General features: G+C 59.1%; 1 protein-coding gene across 4 annotated transcripts in view; it reads right to left on the reverse strand.

The window, feature by feature from the left end:
• The window catches only part of LMNA (lamin A/C), a 43,796-nt gene extending 24,442 nt beyond the window's left edge, over positions 1–19,354 (reverse strand). The window contains exons 1-3 of one of the 4 annotated variants that reach the window (XM_055139799.1): positions 19,118–19,354; positions 18,813–18,873; positions 2,445–2,605 (exon numbers count right to left, since the gene is read on the reverse strand). The gene's annotated coding sequence lies outside the window, so the exon portion shown is untranslated. Of the gene's footprint in view, positions 1–2,444; positions 2,606–18,631; positions 18,773–18,812 lie in introns of those variants that run through there. The other 3 variants (XM_055139798.1, XM_055139800.1, XM_004619306.2) reach the window with 3 other exon arrangements.
• Between the last annotated feature and the right edge of the window lie 125 nt (positions 19,355–19,479).

Consider the following 19,479-nt stretch of genomic DNA (forward strand, 5'->3'; position numbering starts at 1 on the left):
GTGGCCCCCAAGAAAAGGGAAAGAGAAATATGAAAATAAAACAAAGGTCAAGGATGGTAGAGCTCCCGTGTGAGCCCACACCTGATCCTGTCTACCACTCCGCGCCACAGTAAGAAAATTTTTTGTTTAAATATGAAAATCTCTTACAAACATTATTTTTTTTTTTTGCCACACCCGGCAATGCTCAGGGGTTACGCCTGGCTCTACATACGGGAATTACTCCTGGCGGCGCTCAGGGGACCATAGGGGATGCCAGGGATCAAACCCTGATTGGCCATGTGCAAGGCATGTGCAAGGCAAACGCCCTCCCCGCTGCACTGTCACTCCGGCCCGCTCTAACAAGTGTTACCCAAACCTCTGACCACAGGCAGGAAGGGCCTGTGAGGAGTCCTGAAACCCACGTCCTCCAGCACCTGAGCTCCCCAGGTCCCACTGATGGACTGAGAAGGGGGACTGTGGCCTAAAGGATGGGGACTCTGGAGCTGGAGCAATAGCACAGCGGGTAGGGCATTTGCCTTGCATGCGGCCGACCCGGGTTCGATTCCCAGCATCCCATATGGTCCCCTGAGCACCACCAGGTGTAATTCCTGAGTGCAGAGCCAGGAGTAACCCCTGTGCATCGCCAGGTGTGACCTAAAAAAAGCGCAAAAAAAAAAAAAATCTCTAAAGGATGGGGCTCGCCGGCAGGCTTCCTGATGGGGGTGGCAGGGAGTGGGCAGACCCTTCATCAGGTCTCCTGGGGGGTGAGGGGGGAGATGGGGAGGCGGGCATCTGCTTGGTCGTTCCCTGGGACTCAGACTCCAACCACCGTGCGGCCAAACCCTCATTCCCCCAGTGACCTGGGTCCTGCCCCCATACCCCCAGTCAGCCCGCAGCTCTGGCCCAGAGCAGGACTCAGTGTGGAGCAACCCACCCATGCCGCCCCAAAGGACCCCCTCCACCTTGGCCGTGGACCCCAAGCAGCTTCTCTTCAGGTACTGGGGGATGAGGGGGTGTGGGCCCAGCCAGGAGGGGCAGGATGTACAGGCTCGTTTTCGTGCACGCCCGGGGAGGGGCTGGGGGCATCTGTTTCCTCTTGGCCATGCTCCCCTCAATTTTGCCCCCCAAAGGAGGTGAAAATGGGGCTGGCTTCCTGAGGCCCAGTTTCCTGGCCTGAGGACGAGGACAAGATGTCCATCAAAACATCCCGCATCCCCCTCCCCACCCGTCTCTCCCTGGAGCAGATTCTGGGGCTGGGTGATGTTAGTGAGGTACCAGGAGCCAGAAGCCGGGGGTGACACAGGGAGGGGCCTGTGGTCGGGGCTGGCACCTCGCTTAGGTACCGGCCAGGGTGCACGGGCCAGGACACAACGGCCAGGACACAACAGCCAGGACACAACGGCCAGGATGCACCGGCATGGTGGGCAGAGGGCCCGGGAGGGTGGGCGCATTTGGGAGCAATCTTCCTTAGGGAGCAGAAAGTGAGCTGTGGCCTGAGGGGGTGGCATGCTCTGCAGACCCCCGGCCAGGGCTCAGAGCGGGGCACCAGGCATAGAGCAGGAGAGGGGCAGCCCTGAGCGACAGCCCCAGGTCCTGGTAGGGCAAATATTTACCCAGCAACGGTTGCTAAGCGGGAGGGAGGTGGAGGGAGGCCAGTAGCCAGAAGGCCTTCGAGGCTCCTCCCTCCAACTCAGAGGAGAGCCCTGCTCCCCTCAGCCTTGCACCCCTCCTCTCTCCGCTGCACCCCTGCCTCAGGGTCTCCTCTCCTTTCCCCCCAACCCCCAGGATGAATCTAGCAGTGGGCCAGTGGGTGGAGCTGGGGGGATTGAGCCCCTGAGCTGCCAGACTCCTCCCTCCAGCCCCACATCCTGCTGGCAGCTGCCGTGGGCCCAACTTTGCCCAATGCCCCATGCCAGCCCCGTGTGTAGCTGGCATGGGGACTCTCACCTCCCGGGGTGAGGTGGGGGAGGGCCAGGTGGTCCCTGCAGGATAGAGGCTGAAGGAGGCCGCGGGTGGCAGCGGAGGGCATAGTCAGGGCCTAGGGAAGGGCTACTGAGGGCCACTGTTGGACTCAGAGAAGAGGGGTCTTCAGGGCACTCCCCTGCTTCAGGCCCTCGGGCACAGAACAGGGAGGGATGAGGCCAGATGTGGCCCATGTGACAGGGGCTGGCGCTGGCACGGGCGCAGCGGGCAGGACAGGCGGCTGCTGCCAGGAAGGATTAGTCACAAGCTGGGGGGCCCCGGGGGAAGGGGAGAGAAACAGGGAGGCGGGACCCCTGAGGAAGCAGATGGCCGCTTTCGGGGAAGTGGGGTTTGGGGCCCAAAGGGACACCCCCCCTTCTCCACTGCCCTCATGCCAGCCAGCCCTTCCCCAGGCTGAGCCCCATTTGCTCTGGCCGGACGGGGGTCCCGAGAGCCCCCCCCGCACCCAGCATGCCCGGGTACACACAGCTGCTCTTCCTTACCCGCCACTCGGGCCGAGGGCCCTGGTCCACTGTGCTCTGGACACTGGGGTGCAGAGGCGGGCGGGGGCCGTCAGGGCAGGGAGGGTGCTCCTGGCCCGGGTGCCCTGGTGCTGTTGGGGGCTGTTGGGGAGCCCAGGTGTCTGTGGGCCCCATGGGTCGGCCTGCAGAGAGGAGAGGGAGTCATTGGGACACGTCCCCCCAGGAAGCCCAGTGGACCCCACCTGGGGGGACCCCCGAGCACGGGCCCGAGCTGGCAGCCCAGCGGGTGTTGTTCTGCAGATTCTCATCGGAAAGTTTGGAAACACACATGGAAGGGTGACTCATGCCCCCTCCCCACCACCCCCCTTTCCTGCCTCCAGTCCCAGGAGTTAATTCGAATCACATTATCCCAGAGACCAGGCTTGGGGGTGGGGGGGCCTAGGGGGGCAGAGGAGGCTGCGAGGCGCCAGGGAGGGGACAGGGTGGGGCTGAGCAGGGGGGCCAGCCCGCAAGGATCCAGCTCTCACATGTTCCCCGAACTGGCACTGCGCAGCGTGGCCGGACGCCCAGTGGACCCCCAAACACACGATGATGTGTCCTGGGGACGCTGGCAGGCCAGCCAGGCAGTGGGTCTGGGGGTAGCAACTCTCTGGCTTCCCGAAGCAGCCTGGATGGGCTTGTATTCCAGAAAGTTCTGGGAGGCCAGCCCGAGCACCCGCAGGTCCAGAGGGTCCAAGCTTCCAGCCTGCACCTCCCTGGAGTCTGAGTGTCCGCACACCACCCGGGCCCTGTCTCCCCTGCCTGAGAGCCCCAGGTTCTGGGGGTCCCTGGGAATCTCTCTGCAGCTTATTCCCGGGGCCCCACCTTTCCCAAGCAGAAGCCGCCCATCCCCCAGGGCTGTGATGGTAACCGAGTCCCTCCCAGGGGGTGTGGTCACCCCTCAGACACCCGCCCCCACTGCCCTCCCCATCCCCAAGAGTCCACCCTGTGGTTCCTTCCAGGCTTTGCCCTCTGACGCCGGCCCCCAGGCTCAGCTGACAGTGGCCATGTCGTGACTGTCCCTGCGCCCGCCTTCCTGGGGCCGGGGAGGGGCTCTCCTCACTCCCTCTGTTTCAGGGCCACTCCAGTGGGTACTGGGGCAGGACCCGGGCTCCTGCAGGCAGAGAGCGCTCAAACCTCCCGCTTTCCCCACCGCACCCCCCACTCTGCCACATGCCACAGAGACAGCACAAGAGCCCAGGACACTGGCCTTGCACGCATCCACAGTGTCCCCGGGGCCCCACCAGGAGTGACCCCGGAGCACGCCTAGATGTAGCCCCCGCTCAAACCAACCGCACGCAAGAACAGGACTCCTGAGTGCTAGGGCGCCTCGCTGCCTCCTCCCAGGGGAGCAGCTCACTGCAGGCCCCGCCCCATGCCCAGGGGCACCCCGTGCCCGCACCCGGCCATCTCAGCCCCTGAGCCAGGGCCTGCCTGGGCTTCCCGGCTCCCCGCTCCTCTGTTTCAAGCAACAGCTACAAAAACAAACCCCAAACAGGTTGCCCAAGAAGCATCAGGGCTGGAGTCCCCGGGAGCCTCTGACTCAGTAATGAAGGTGTGCGAAGGAAGTGGGGTCACCTGCCCCTCTGTAAATGTTGACTGAGGGGAGGAAGTCTCTAATTGCTGCCCTTTATAGCAGGTCCTATCACTGGTGACATTATCTCCCTGCCTGGGGAGGTGAGCAAGGTCCTGAGCACCACATTATAGAAGGGAGGGGCAGGGGAGTGGGGGAGCTGCCTGCTGGCCTGCAGGGGGGCCCCCAGGGTGTGGGAAGGATCAATATGGAGTAACCAGGAGTCAGGCTGGGGGGACACTTTGAGACCAGCCTTTAGGGTTTTTGTTGGGTTTTAGCTTGGTAGTGCCCTTTTGGTTTGTTTTAGGGTCCCACCTGCTAGTGCTCAGGACTTCCTGCAGGTTCTGTGCTCAGGGTCACTTCGGGCAGGGCTTGGGACTGTGGGATGCCTGGGATCAAAGCCGGGTCAGCCATGTGTCTCCGTATTATTACAAAGCCCCACCCAGCAGTGCTCAGGGCTTACTCCTGGCAGGGTTCAGGGGACCGTATGTGGCCCTGGGCATCTACCCTGGGCCAGCTGTGTGCAAGGCAAGCCCCTCCATGCTCTATTATCTCTCCGGCCCAGCCATCACGGTTTTATAAGCTTCACTGGGCACCAAACTCTCTTGAGAGAAACACAACCTCTCAGAAGTTTGATAGTTAAAGCCTTTTTATGTTTTAATTTGGGAGGGCCACGGCAGGGCGGTGTTAAGGGCTTCCTCCTGGCTCTGTGCTCGGGGATCACTCCTGGCAGGGCTCGGGGACCCTGTGTGGAGCCGGGGAGTGAGTTGGAGTTGGCCTCCTGCAAGGCCAGCACTTTATTTCACTTCTCATGCAGCTACTGTGATGTATTAACTGGTGGGGCAGGAGCAGACAACTCTTCCCAGTTGTCAGTGAACACCACTTAGATTTGCCATTTTTTTTGTTTCCTTGGGAGGAAGGGGGGTCACACAGGGCTCACTTCCAGTGCTCACGGACCATGCAGTGCCGGGCCTCCTGCATTCAAAGGGCCCTTCGCTTGGTCTTTGCATCTGTCACTTCAGAGGTGACAGGGCTGGATTGGGACTGCCAGGACCGGGTAAGCTGCCCGGAGGCCGGCTCTCAGCTCTGCTCTCCAGGGGAGAAAGAAAGCACATGGGGTCCAAGGCCACACACCCAGTAAGTGAAATTCAAGCCCCAGGATTCAGCTCTGACACCCCTAAACCCTGGCCCCATGGCTGTCACCCGAGCTGCAGAGGGCACAAAGGGAGGGGCTGATCCAGAGCCCAGGTCTCAGGACAGAAAAGGCGAAGGCTGGGGAGGGCCGGGCCATAGCACAGCACTTGCCTCACAAGTGACTAACCAGGGTTCGATCCCCGGCACCCGTATGGTCCCTGAGCACCACTGGGAGTGGCCCCCACCCCTCAAAATAATAATAAAAATAAAAGGCCACCAGGGAGGTAAACTGAGGCAGGAAAGCCACAGACCAGATGGAGGGCTGGAGGTGCCCAGCCTCATGCCCACTGGGCAGAAGAGTGGGGGGGGGTTGGGGCTGGGTGGCAGGAGCAGCTCCACCTGCCCACAGGGTAGCCCAGACACCACATCTGAGCCACCACCCCCTCCCCGTGCTAATGGAAGCACCTCCTAATTGCTGATCACAAGGAGGTGATTATGCCCAATTAGGGAGTAAGAGCTAATTAGTGCTGGCTTCCCACAGCCTCTGGGCACCCCCGGGGTCGCAGGAACCTGCCAGTCCTCCCTCCCCACCTGGAGGAGGCTGCCGCCTGCACTTGTCAACAGTTCCCTAAAAACCAGGGCCCGAGCATCAGCACAGGGGCTAAGGCGTTTGGGTCTGATCCCCATCCCCATGGCCCCCAAGCACTGTCAGTGGTGGGGCTGAGCACAGAGCCAGGAGTTGTGCCCCCCCGCCTTAAAAACAGTTCCCTAAGAATCAAAGGCCAGAACTTCAGCTTCGCCCCACCTCGGGGCCTCAGCCGGGCCTCAGCCCGCCACAGCTCCAGCTCCCAGACCGGCCAGGACTTCTCCGTCTTCTCTTCCCTGGCAACTGAGAACACGATGTCATTCCCCGCCACCCCCCCGCAGTCACACACAAGTCCCTGCCCACCACTCCACTACGTGCCATCCCGCAGGTAGGCACCTAGAGTATGGGCGGGGCTCAGAGGGGCAGGTGATTTGCAGGTGAGTTCCTTGAAGTCACACAGCGACCCCAGAACCCATGCCCCTTAATCTCACTGGTGATCTCCCCTATATCACTCCCCGGCTCACGGTGGGGCAGGGGACTCCCCTTACTTTCACGTGCTACGCTATGCGAGGGTACCCCCACTTCCTCTGAAATCAGGAGAGGGACTCTCGTCCTGTCTGTCGCCTTGCAGTGGTCGCTCGGGGCACCTTTAGGGCTGAACAAACCAGAACTGGCCTGGAGGTGCCCGAGACCCTCTGCCCACTGCCCTCCTGTTGCAGAGGGAGAGACGGTGACACGAGGGCATCCCTCTTGCATGCCACAGGGACCTTTCAGACTGAAATCACAGGGCTCTGGTGCAGGGAGTTGGCTCGGGGAGTGCAAGCATGCTGCCCTGTTTCCATCCTTGGCACCACATGGTGCCCTGGGCATCCAAGGATGGCCCAAAACCCAAAACTGAAACTGAGCACGGAGACAGTCCAGGTTAAGGCCCTTGCTGCCTGCAGCCATGTCTGGTCAGTCCCTGGTACCACACGGCCCTGGAACATCTGGGCATAGAGTCCAGAGCAGCTGCTGAATACCACTGGGCATCACCCCCCCAAAATAAAAATAAACCAAAACTGAACACGGGGATGGAGAGATAGTATCACAGGTGCTTGCCCTGCCTGTGTCTGCTCCCCAACACCACGTCAGGGGTCACTGCTGAGTACCACCGGGTGCTGCTGACCCCTCCCTCTCGAACACACACAGAGGGCAGGGCACTTGCTTTGCATGTGGACAAGCCAGGTTGGATTCCCGGGATCACAGATGATGCCCGGAGCCTGCCAGGAGTGATCCCTGAACAGAGCCAAGAGTAAGCCTGAGTTCTACTAAGCTCTGCTAATTTCCCCCCCAAAAATTAAATAAAACACACATACACACATGCACACACACGCACACACACGCACGCATGCATTCATATACACACATGTCCGCACACATTGTGGGACCCTGCCAGTAAAAAGGAACGAGACGGTCGGCCTGGAGGAATAGTGCAGGGGCTTGGAGTGCTGCCTTACAGGCGTGTGGACGCAAATTCAGATTGTGCTGCCTACATGTGCCAGCACAATCCTGGCAGCTGCTGTTTGAGCACACAGGAAGGAGCACAGCCCTCCGGAGCACCGAGTTGAGTGTACCACCATCATGGCTACAGCTGTGAGCTCCTCAGTGGCCAGGTGCAAACACCACAGCCGAGCATGTGCGCTGTCTCCGTACCACCGACAGTGGAGGGAACCATAAACGGCAAAACCAAACCACTGACAGGCCTGGGGTGGGAATAAGTGGGCTGACCTGGGGCCATAGAGACAGCACAGTGGGTAGGGCGTTTACCTTGCATGCAGCAGACCCAGGTTCAATCCCTGGCATCTCGTATGGTCCCCCGAGCACCGCCAGGAATAATTCCTGACTGCAGAGCCAGGAATAACCCCTCAGTATCACTGGTGTGAGCCAAAAATCAAGGAAAAAAAAGTGGCAGACCTGAATGCATGCACGCCTCTCTTACACACGTGCACTCATGCAAGGCCAGAGCAGGGAAAAGGCGGTGAGTGCTACCGATGTCTGCTGCTCGTTGGCATGGGGTGGGCAGGCGACAGAACAGGCAGGAGGCTGAGGGACCCTGCAGAGACCCCTGACCATGTCCTATTGTTGTTGTTTGGGCCATTTGGGCCACACCTGGCGTTGTTCAGGGGTCACTCCTGGTGGGGCTCAGGGGATGCTTTGGGGTGCTGGGGTTGGAAGCTGGGTCCGCTGCCTGCAAGGCGAGCGCCCTGCCCGCTGTACTCTCTCCAGCCCTGACTACCTCCTCTTGCCCGAGCTGCCTCTATGCCCCTGTTCCTCCTTCTCTGTTTCCCGGGTTTGCAGGGGCTTGGTGGGAAGCTGATGGGCCTCCATTCGCCCCAGTCTTGCTATGCAGGGGCTGCCTGCGTCCCCCTGGCTAGGGAGCTGGGCTCCCCTTCCGGAAACGGGCTGGCTGGGCCCGGGCACACTGTGGACAGGAGGCTGCCACGCCCGCCCTTGGCAGTGCCTCCTGCCCTCCTGGACGTGGTAGAGCGCCGGCGCCAGGGCCAGGCTGTGTGTGTGTGTGGGGGGGGGGTGCACACGCAGAGCGCAGAGGAGCACCCGGCTGGCCGCAGCCTTCCCTTTCCTGTGGTGAATCACCCGCAGGCCCCGGGACCCGGGCGTCCCCACCTCCACACCAACACTGCCGTCGCCACAGCAGCGGGTCCCCGCTTCCTCGCTGGCCCATTCACTTCGCCACACCGCTGCCCCACAAGGTGTGTGCGTCCGAGATCTCAGCTCTCGACTCACCAGGGACAACCACTTCCCACCTCGAGCTCCCCACGCTGCGGTTGCCGCCTGCAGCCCGCAGCCACGGCTTCCCCAGCGGGCGCGTTCCCCTGTACCGCACCCCTGCACCGAGGGAGGGTGAGATTTGGCCCCACCAGGTCCCCGGGCCCCTTCCGTCCAGCTAAAATTCAAATTCACACTGGCCCGCGCTGGGACAGGAGAGCTGCCTGGGCCTGTCTGGGCAAGGGAGGTGGCCACGGGCAGAGACGGGCGGGCGCTGGCGCCATCTGCTGGCCCAGCTGGGACCAGCCCCACCTTCTCAGGGCCCCCCTCTAGGGCTTAATCCTGGCTGGGGTCCTGCAGCTGCAAGCACGGTCCCATCATTCATTCACCCGCATGTATTTATCTCCAGTGCCCCAGAGGGCTCCGGTCCCCGTGGAACAAGCAATTAAAGAGCCTTGAGTGCCTCAAAGAGGGAGCTGGGGAGGGAGGCGGACAGAGGACCTGGGAGGAAGGGAGGGTCACCCTGAGTCCCCAATTACAGGCCACATGAATTGGGCGCTTTCTGTGTACAGCTTCCGGGAGCACTCGACATGCCTCTGCCCATTCATCACACAACAATCCCATGAGGTAATTGCCACGATTATCTTCATTTTATAGCCGGAGAAAGCAGGTTCAGAGAGGTTAGGTAATTTACCCAGGGCTTAAGGCAGCGGGCTGCAGGACCGTCACACTCTCCCTGCGGCCTGAAGAGCCTGGAGGGAGAGGGTTCCAGGACAGGAAACTGTGGGCGTGGAGAGACTGGCCCGGACAGAGCCAGCACTGGGGTTAAGGCACTTGCCTTGCATGCAGCCAACCCGGGTTTGGTCCCAGTAACACACAGGCTTCCCCCAAACCCCACCAGCAGTGATTCTGGAGCACCGAGCCAGGAGTAAGGTCCTGAGTACCACTGGGTGTGGTCCGAACCTTCCCCTTCCCTGCTAAAAATAACTGTGTCTGGGACAAGGAGATTGCTTAAAATAGTTCAATCCCGGCGCCAGAGACATAGTCCAGCGGGTAAGGCACCTGTCTTGCATGCAGCTGACCTGGGTTCGATCTCCGGCATCCCATATGGTCCCCTGAGCCATGCCAGGAGTGATTCCTGAATGCAGAACAAGAGCGACCCTTGAGTATTCTGGATGTGACCCAACAAAAAATATAGCTCCATTTCCAAGTTGGAGAGATAGAACAGAAAGTAAGGTATTTGCCTTGGATGTGGCTGACTCCCTGGGCACCTCTGAGGGTCAATCTTGAGCAAAGAACAAGAAATAATCCCAGACCAAGAAACAGCCCCGTGCAGCCAGAGTGATAGAGTGATAGGGCAGCAGGGAGGGCATTTGCCTTGCATGTGGCCAACCCAGGTCTGATCACACGCATCTCATAGGGTCCCCCGAGCACCGCCAGGAGTAATTTCTGAGTGCAGAGCCAGGAGGAACCCCTGAGTGTCACCAGGTGTGACACAAAAGCAAAGAAAGAAAGAAAGAAAGAAAGAAAGAAAGAAAGAAAGAAAGAAAGAAAGAAAGAAAGAAAGAAAGAAAGAAAGAAAGGAAGGAAGGAAGGAAGAAAGGAAGAAAGGAAGGAGAAAAGAATAGAAAAGAAAGAAGGAAAAGAAGAAAAGTATAGAAAGAAGGAAAGAAAGGAAGAAAAAGAAAGCCCCTGAGCACCATGAGCCACAAATAAAAAAAAAAATCAGGGGCTGGGAGCGATAGCACAGCGGGTAGGGCGTTTGCCTTGCACGCGGCCGACCCGGGTTCAACCCCCGGCATCCCATATGGTCCCCCAAGCACCGCCAGGAGTAATTCCTGAGTGCAAAGCCAGGAGTAACCCCTGAGCATCGCTGGGTGTGACCCAAAAAGCAAAAAAAAAAAAAAAAAAAAAATCAGGTTCTAGAGTGATAGTATAGAGGGTAGGGTGTTGCCTCACATAAGGCCTGACACCCCATATGGTCCCCCGAGCCCTGTCAGGAGTGACCTCAGAGTGCAGAGCCAGAAGTTAGCCCTGAAGAAGAAGAGAAAACAAAAAAAGAAAAATAAAATAAAATTTTTAAAAAAACAAAACAGAAGTTAGCCCTGAGCACAAATGGGCATGGCACAAAGAACAAAAATATTTTTAAAAAAGTTAAAAAATGAGGGGCTGGAGCGATAGCACAGCGGGTGGGGCGTTTGCCTTGCACGCGGCCAACCTGGGTTCAATTCCCAGCATCCCATATGGTCCCCTGAGCACCACCAGGAGTAATTCCTGAGTGCAAAGCACATCGCTGGTGTGACCCAAAAAAAGCAAAACAAGACAAAAAACAAACAAAAAATTATTTGGGGGCCACACTTGCCAGTGCTCAGAGTAACTCTAGGTTCAGTGCTGAGCTCAGGGGTTCCTCCTGGTGGGCTTGGGGACACCACATGGTGTCATGGATTGAACCCAGGTTGGGGACACGTAAGGCAGTGCCTTCCCCGTTGCCCTGATTCTGGCCATGAGGACATTCTATGCCTGTGAAGCCTCTCGGTCTCTGGTCTAATGGCAACCAGGAGCTGATGTGGACTTTCAAGGAGAGACTTTCCTGATCCAAGCTGTTTCTTTTAACTTGCAAGTTCTGTGCAGTGTCAGGATAGAAGACATACACAAGTGCTGCGGCCGCATCCTGGCCCTATTCATTTCCTTCTCTTTCGTTTGTTTTCGTTTTGGGGCCACACAGGATTTACTCCTGGCTCTGCACTCAGGATCCTATGGGGGAGCCGGGGATTTTTGTCTCTTAATTTTGGAGGCCCTACCTGATGGTGCTCAGGGCTCACTCCTGGCAGGGTTTGGGGGACCACCTGGGGAGCCAGGCATTGAGCCCCAGTCAACGTGCAAGGCAAGCCCTACTCACTACACTATCTCTCAGGCCCCCATTTCCTTCTTTCATTATTTGGAGAGTGGGGGCACAACTAGTGATGCTCAGGACTTACTCCTGGCTCTGTGCTCAGGGATCACTCCTGGCAGTGCTCGGGGGTTCCAAGGATCCAACTGGAATTCAGCTGCATTGAGGGCAAGTGCTCCTGTCCCATGGTTTGGCTACAGTGAGGGCAAGTGCCTTGTTTGCTGAACTCTCTCCAGCCCCACCCGCCTCGTTTCTTTGAAGTGATCGCTCTGGTCACCATGTGCAGAGTGGACTGGACAGGGCAGGAGGGGTCAGAGAGAGAGAGGAGGCCGGGTAGAGGTTCCTGAGGCTGGGCATGAAGAAACTTGGACCAGGAAGGTAGGAAGCAGGGACAGAAGGGCTCGGGAAACCTTCTGGGGCGAAGTTGAGACGATGGGCTGGGTAGGGAGGAAGCTGGAGAAAAGGCAGGAATCGTGGCTGGCTCCATATTCCAGCCTTGAGCAAGCAGGTGGGGGCGGATCACTGATAGGAAGCTGGGGGCAGGGCCGAGGGTGGGGTCAGGCGGGTGGAGCCACCAGGAGAAACTAAGCTCCAAGCCAGCTGGTGACAGGCCCAAGGTGAAGGTGGGAGGCTGGGGAAGGGGAACTCCAGACAGAGGGGGCGGAAGCAAAGGAACCTTTGTCCCACAATGCCAGGCGCCTGCTCTCGAAATGGCGAGATTCTCACATGACCACCGTCCAGGCCCAGCCTCCTCCCCCCTTCAACCCCTTGATCTGCTTTTATTTTCCTCCATAGTGACCATCGCTGCCAGAAATTACAGGCTCTAGCTGCTGCTGTGGCCCCTCGGGACAGGGGTTCCAGTCTGACCCCTGGACCTGCAACTGTCTGTACAGGAAGTACACAGAATGTAGTGGGAGAACGGTGGGGGTGAGGGGGAGGGTTTGGGGTCACCCCCTGAGATCAGGTCGACTCCTAGCTTGGGGATCACTCCTGGTGGGACTCGGGCTCAGTGCCTGGGACCAAACTGCCCTACGCCAAGGCCCTCTCCAGCCCCTGGGTGAATAATGCTAACTCCTTATTAAGTAGGTAGTATGGGTCTTTGCCGCAGACCCAGGTTTTAGGGACTTAAACGCCAGTTTCTGCAGCCCTGACTCTCCCCAGGACCTGTTGGGGCAGCTGGAGATGTGCGTGGCCCCGGCACTCGAGTCAGGAAAGCCCTGGCAGCCTTGTTCTCCCCACAATTTGGATGTCCTTGCCAGAAGGGCCAGGTAAGGCTTGAGATGTCACCTGGGCAGACAGAGCAGGCGGCCCTGTGGGTGGGGGGGCTCTGGGGTCCCAACTGGAGTCGCTGCCAGCGGCAGGCCCGCAGCGCCACCTTGTGGCCAGTGCTCAGAGACGCTTTGCCTCCTGTCCCTGCTCCTCCAGGCGCAGGCGCTGCCCACAGCAAACCTCCTCTGGCACCAGCCTCCCCGGAGACCTCCCGTCCCCGCCCTTCTTATGAACCGCTTTCACCCTACAGGGACTCCAAATCCATCCAGTTTCTCCGGAGCCGGAGAGATGGTGCAGCGAGGAAGGCACTTGCCCTGCGCACAGTGGACCCAAGTCCAATTCCTGAGCACAGAGCCAGGAGCCCTGAGCACCACCAGGCGTGGCCCCCAAGCCAAGAAACAAACAGGAAATCTCCCCAACCTGCCCCAGCCTCACCCCCCTCCTTGGCTTCCAGGCACACATGGCTAGGTACTGTCACCCCTGGGCTCGGGACAGAGGCTGGCCGTGGGGGACCCGCTGGCTGTGGGCTCTGAGCAAGGGAGCGAACCTCTGAGTCGCCAGCCCTCACGCTAAGCAGACACGCGGAACCCGTTCTCCCCAGTCGTGAAGATGATGACATGAGATCTCGTCTTCATCTGCCAAGAAGGGAGAGGGAGCCTGGCCATCAACAGTGCCTCCCCACCCACCCGACTTCCTCTTTCCTTTCCTGAGAACGGAAGCATGACAGAACAGATGGCACGAGAGGCACAGGACCTGTTCTTAGGCCTGTTTCTCGTCTCTACACCCAGATCCTCACATCGTTGATGAAGCCATCCACTCACTCCTTCACTCACTCCTTCACTCGCTCATTCACTCATTCACTAGCTCATTCGCTCACTTGCTCATTCTCTCATACAATGAGCTTCTAGCAAGGTAGGATATTTCATCTATTCAATGTCTTTTGCTTTTTTCTGGTTTTAGGGGCCACACCTGGCAGTGCTCAGGACTTACTCTGGGCTGTGTTCAAGGATCACGCCTGGCGCTGCTCAGTGAACCCTGTATAGTGCCAGGGATCAAACCTGAGTTGGCTGTGTGCAAGGCAAGAGATTTATCCACTTATCAATACACACTTTGCATCCACTCATTTATGTGCCAAATTGTGTCTTATGTTTGCTTCATGTTTAAACATCCCATTTGTACCAGTACTGGGCCTGGCTGACAGGGTTCTGGAAAAATCCCTCAACAATCTACCCAGGGCATTTTATACTATTATTATTATTATTATTATTGGCTTTGGGACCACACCCAGTGGTGCCCAGGGCTCACTCCAGACTCGGCACTCAGAGATCACTCCTAGCAGGCATCAGGGGACCATATGGGGTGCTCGGGATTGAACCCTAATCAGCTCACATTCAAAACAAGAGCCTTACCCGTTGTGCTATCTCTTCAGCCCCACGTGTTTTATTTCTGATTTCTTTCCTATTATCGTGGGGTCACTCCTATTATTAGGGGGCTGAGGCCACTCCCAGTGCTTCTCAGCCAACAGGCTGGCAACTCTGTGCCAAGGCTCGAGGATGCAGGGCTGCTCTGGTCTGTGGTGCTCGGGGTCTTCAGGCTCGCATCAGGCATGCTGAGGGCATCCCAGAGCTGCACCCAGGGGTGCTCGGAGATCACGCAGTGTCGGGCATGCAGCTGTCACGCACCTCAACCCTGTGCCATCCCTCAGGCCCTAAGGCCATGTTTCACGGCTTCCCTGTGCCCCAAGCAAGCACCCCACACGGGCAGGCGCCCCTCCTTCTCCTCCCAACCCGAAACCAGAGCTGGCGCCACTTGGTGGGGAATCTAGGGACCAACTGTCACAGCTCCGGTATCACCGCCTCCCGGACGCCTAGGTCCGGCCCTGAGTCCCAGGGGGGCCCTGTTAGCCAGCTGTCCCGGGGCCGCATTGCCCCTGCCCCCGGAGCTGCTGTCCGCGGGGACATCAGACAGTGCAGCCTGTCTCTGGGGGAACAAAAGTATTTGTCCTTCCTGGTCCAAACTCCAGGCTGGGCCCTCAGAGGCTCTGGAGATCTGGTCCTGCCAGGGCCTTCTCCCTCCTCAAGTCTCAGGAGCCGTCCAACTCCCAAGACCTATTTCGCCCTCCCGTACAATCCTGTCTGGCCACATTCTCTGAGTCAGCTGGTGACCTGCCTTGAAAGGGGGAGCACTGGGGGCGGTGTCGATGATGAGTTTTGGGAGCATTAGTCCTGGAGCAGTTTCCCAGGGTGGACTAACTGGAATGGGAGCAGAGTTTACAGATAGGGTTCGGCCAGCAGAGAGAACTCGGGCCATACTTTGAACAGGAAGCAGGTGGTTAGACTGCAGGGTGGACTTCCCAGAAAGGAGGCACGTTCATAAAGTGAAACCCTAGACCAAAGGGTATGGCAGGCAGGGCACTTGCCTTGACGTGGACAACTTGGGTTGTATCCCAGATCTGATCCCACATATGGTCCCAAGCTCTACCAGGAGTGATCCCTGAGCACAAAGCCAAGAGTAAGCCCTGAGCACTGCTGGGCGTAAACCACCCCAACCCCACCATCACCCCAAAAAAGTGGAACCAAAGGCTGGAGATATAGTACATCAAGTATGCCCTGTCTGCAGCTGATCTAAGTTAGATCCCAGGCCCCACAAATGGTCCCCAGAGCCCCACCAGGAGTAATTCCTGAGTGCAGAGCCAGGAACAAGCTCTTAGCACTGTCAGGTGGAGAGGAAGGAAGGAAGGAAGGAAGGAAGGAAGGAAGGAAGGAAGGAAGGAAGGAAGGAAGGAAGGAAGGAAGGAAGGAAGGAAGGAAGAAAGGGAGGGAGGGAGGGAGGGAGGAAGGGAGGAAGGGAAGGACAGAAGGAGGGAAGGAAGGACGAAAGGAATGAGGGAAGGGAGGGAGGGAGGAAGGAGAGATTGAAGGAAGGAAGCAGCTCTGGTGGGCTGGAGAGACAATACAGAGATTATGGCACTTGCATTGCACAGCAGACCTAGGTTTGATCCCCAACACTACATATGATCCCCACCACATCCCAGCCCACCAGGAAGGAGCCGTGAACACAATCAGATGTGGCCTCAATTTTTTTGGCTTTTGGGTCACACCCTGCGATGCTCAGGGGTTACTCCTGATACTCCTGGCAGTGCTCATGGGATGCCGGGATCAAACCCAGGTTGGCTGCATTCAAGGCAAACACCCTACCTGCTACATTATCGCTCTGGCCCCCTAAAAAATTTTTATATAAAAAAAAAGTGGAGGGGGCTGGAGCGATAGCGCAGCGGGTAGGGCGTTTGCCTTGCACGCGGCCGACCCGGGTTCAATTCCCAGCATCCCATATGGTCCCCTGAGCACCGCCAGGAGTAACTCCTGAGTGCAGAGCCAGGAGTAACCCCTGTGCATCACCAGGTGTGTCCCAAAACAGCAAAAAAAAAAAAAAAGTGGAACCCGCATCAGTTGTGGGGGGGGGGTCTGGGCTGACTGGCACAGATGGCAGCGGCATTCTGGGAAGAGAAGGACAGACGGCTACTACAAGTGCAGGCCCAGCAGGGCAGCCTCCTGTGGGCCTAAGGCAAGTGGCAGGTGTGGGCCTCGATCCTGTAGTGCCAAGAGAGGGGTAGAGGTGGCAGGTTTGCTCAGAAGGCAGGACCAGAGCCATAGAACAGCAGGTAGAGCACTTGCCTTGCAAGCAGCCAACCCAGGTTCAATCCCCGGCATCCCATACAATCCCCTGAGCCTTCCAGGTGTGATACCTGAGTGCAGAGCCAGGAGTAACCCCAGAGCACTGCTGGGTGTGGCCCCCGCAAAAAATCAAAAACAAAAATACTTGCCACCCAGCCTGCCCATCCTCAACTCCTTGAGAACCCTGACAATGTATCCATTTATCACCTTTTCTGTCCTGGAGCCAGGACACACACTGCAGGCACTCTCACACTCTCTCTCTCATGCATCTGCACGCAGGCACACAAGTTCCTCACATACACTCTCATCCACGTGCCCAAGTTTTCTCTCTCTCTCTCTCTCTCTCACACACACACACACACACACACACACACACACACACTCACTCTCTCTCTCTCTCACATCCATCCACCTGCACACAGGCACACCAAGTTCCTCAGCCTGAAGTGAGACACTGTGTGCAGGCATGTGTGTGCATGATATGTCGCCAACCTTCCAGTTCTCAACAGGTGCTTTGTTTTGTTTTGGGGCCACAACCAGCGGTACTTGTGGCTTACTTCCTGGCTGAGCTCAGGAATTGCTCCTTGGAGGCTTTGAGGCCCAAGGAGATGCCCGAGATTGAACGTGGGTCAGTTGCATGCAAGGCCAGTGCCCTGCCCGCTGTGCTATCACGCTGGCCTCTGAGCGCTTATTTCTAAGCCAGACCTTCCGCCGTCATGTCATTCCTAGCTGGGGACCAGCAGGGGCTGCAGGAGGAGTGTCCAGGGACAGAAGTGGAGCTAATGGAGGACTGTGTCCCTGGCTTCAGGAGGGGGGACGCGTGCCTCTGGGCGCACTGGCACACGTGCCCCCCAGGGCAGGCAGGACCCCTCCCTCTGCCTCTGGAGGGTGATTTGTGAGAAGCCCCCATGAGACTCCAGGCCCCAAGGCTGACAGCGGGGTGGAGACAGCCCTGCTCTCCCACACACTCCCCTCAGCCTCCCCTCCCAGCTCCCCGCCACACACCATACACATCCACTTCTGCCCTTTGTTTCCTCCAGGGCCAAGTCCCCAAGGCGTCTTGGCCATTAACCTGCAGTGTTAATTAGCTTGGTGGGGCGGTGAGGGGAAGGAGAGCAAATCTAGGGGGTGCCTAGGGGGGATCTCTCCTTTCAGTGGGGGACAGGAAGGCCCAGACCAGCTGGTGACAAATGCCTGGCACACAAGCAGTCCTGCGCCATGGCCTGCAGTTTGTGTGGGTGATAAACAAGTGTGTCCAGAGTGGGACTCTGTCCCCAGGGAGAGCCCAGACACCAGCCCCCCAGTGTCCCCCATCCAGGCTCCTGGAATAACAGAAAGGGGCCAGGCCTGGGGGTGAACCGCCCCCACGCGCCTCAGTCTGGATTCTTCCTCTCCCAATCATGGCTGGGCCCCTTCCCAGCCCCACAAAGCTTGTCATTCATATGTTTGCTTGCTTGTTTGTTTGTTTGGAGGGGGCACATCCTGCCGTGCTCAGGGCTCACCCCTGACTCTGTGCTCAGGGAATCACTCCTTCCCTGCCGTCCTATCCCTTTGGGGCCCTGTTGATCTTATGTAAGCCCCTGCCTTGTCCAGGAGTGGGAGTCTGTCAGCAGGCCATGCAGTGAGCCCACCCATCTTCCTTCAGCCCCTCCTTCTGCTTCCCAGGAACTGCTGTGGGGTCCCCTCACACCCTCACAGTACCACATCTATGAGGTCATCGTAGCTGTGCCCTCCACCCTCACCAGCGCGACTTGACCTCATAAACTCCTAGAAGCTGTTGGTTTCCTAGGCACTGCAGACACCCATTCTCAGCAAACTCTTTGGATGCCCGAACCATATGGGTCCCCCATCCCCCACCAAGAGTGATTCCTGAGTGCAGAGCCAGGAGAAAGCTCGGAGCACTGCTGGGTGTGGCCCCAAACAAAAACAGAAAGAAAACTCTTTGGGGAAGTTATTCAAGTCTGACCTCAACTGCCTTTCCTACAGTTCTAGCAAAGGGCCCAGGTTGTTTGTTTTGTTTTCTTTTGTTTTTTAAGGCGGCGAACCAGAGAACTGCTGAAGCCGGGTACCGGGAGGAGAGGGGAGGAGAGACGTTGGAACCGCACTCAGCCCCCTCCCCCAGATGAGAAGCGGGCAGTCCGAGGGGGCTCAGAACTCACGTTCACCGCCACCAAGTGTCCGGAACTAGCGGCTCCCCGCGGGCCGGCGGCGGAGGGAGCCGTGGGGGAGGGCGGGCAGTGATGCTGGGGACTAAGGCACAGGGTCCCCGAAACCTACCCACCGCCGAGCCCTGGGGGAAGTTCAGCTCCGCGTCCGCCTTCCATCCTCTTCCTCCTCGGTCCCCCGGTGCTCCCGGCTGAGCCCGACACTGGTCGGGTCCAGCCCTTCGCCGCCTCCCCGCGCCCCGCCGGCGGCCCCGGTTGCCCTGCACGGGCGGGAGCCCCGGGAACCAACTCACCTCCCGGCGGCGCCGCTCGGATCTCCGAGAGCGGGGTGCGGGTGGGCATGCGGACGGAGGGCTGCGGCGGGGGGCGGGGGGGTGAGCAGACCCCGGCCCCCGGCCTCGGGGGTCCCAGCCTCCAGCCCGCGCCCCCCGTGCCGAGCCCCGCCACGCGCAGAGCCGGACAGCCCGGCACATCGCGGCCGCGGGCTTTGTCTGCTCTGCGGAGAGCCTCGCCCCGCCGCCCCGCGCCGGGGTCACTCGGGGAGCCGCGGCGGGCGGGGAGGGGGCGCCGCCCCCCCCTCCGGTCCCCCGCTCATTACCATGAGAAAGAGGAACCCTGGCCGGGCCGCGGGCTCTAGGGGGCCCCGGTGGGGAGGGGGCCCCGCTCGGTCGCCTCTTCGCCCACGGTCCTTTCTGGACCCTCACGCCTCTCCGCGAGCACGCCCCGGGGGAGGGGGGTTGGGGACCCCGACCGCCACCCCCCGGGCCCCGCTCCCCGTCGCTCGGCCGCGGGGGATGACCGCAAGCCAGTCCCCGGCCGCCCGCCGCGGGTCCAGGCGGCGGTCTCCGCGCGCCCGCGGACTACAACTCCCGGCATGCCCCGGGCGCCCCCGGCGCGCCCCCCTCCCGTCAGTTCCATGCTGCTCCATCCAGTTCATTTAAAACAAAAGAGTTTGAGCGC

This window comes from Sorex araneus, chromosome 5 (assembly GCF_027595985.1).
Source record: "Sorex araneus isolate mSorAra2 chromosome 5, mSorAra2.pri, whole genome shotgun sequence".
NCBI lineage: Eukaryota > Metazoa > Chordata > Mammalia > Eulipotyphla > Soricidae > Sorex > Sorex araneus.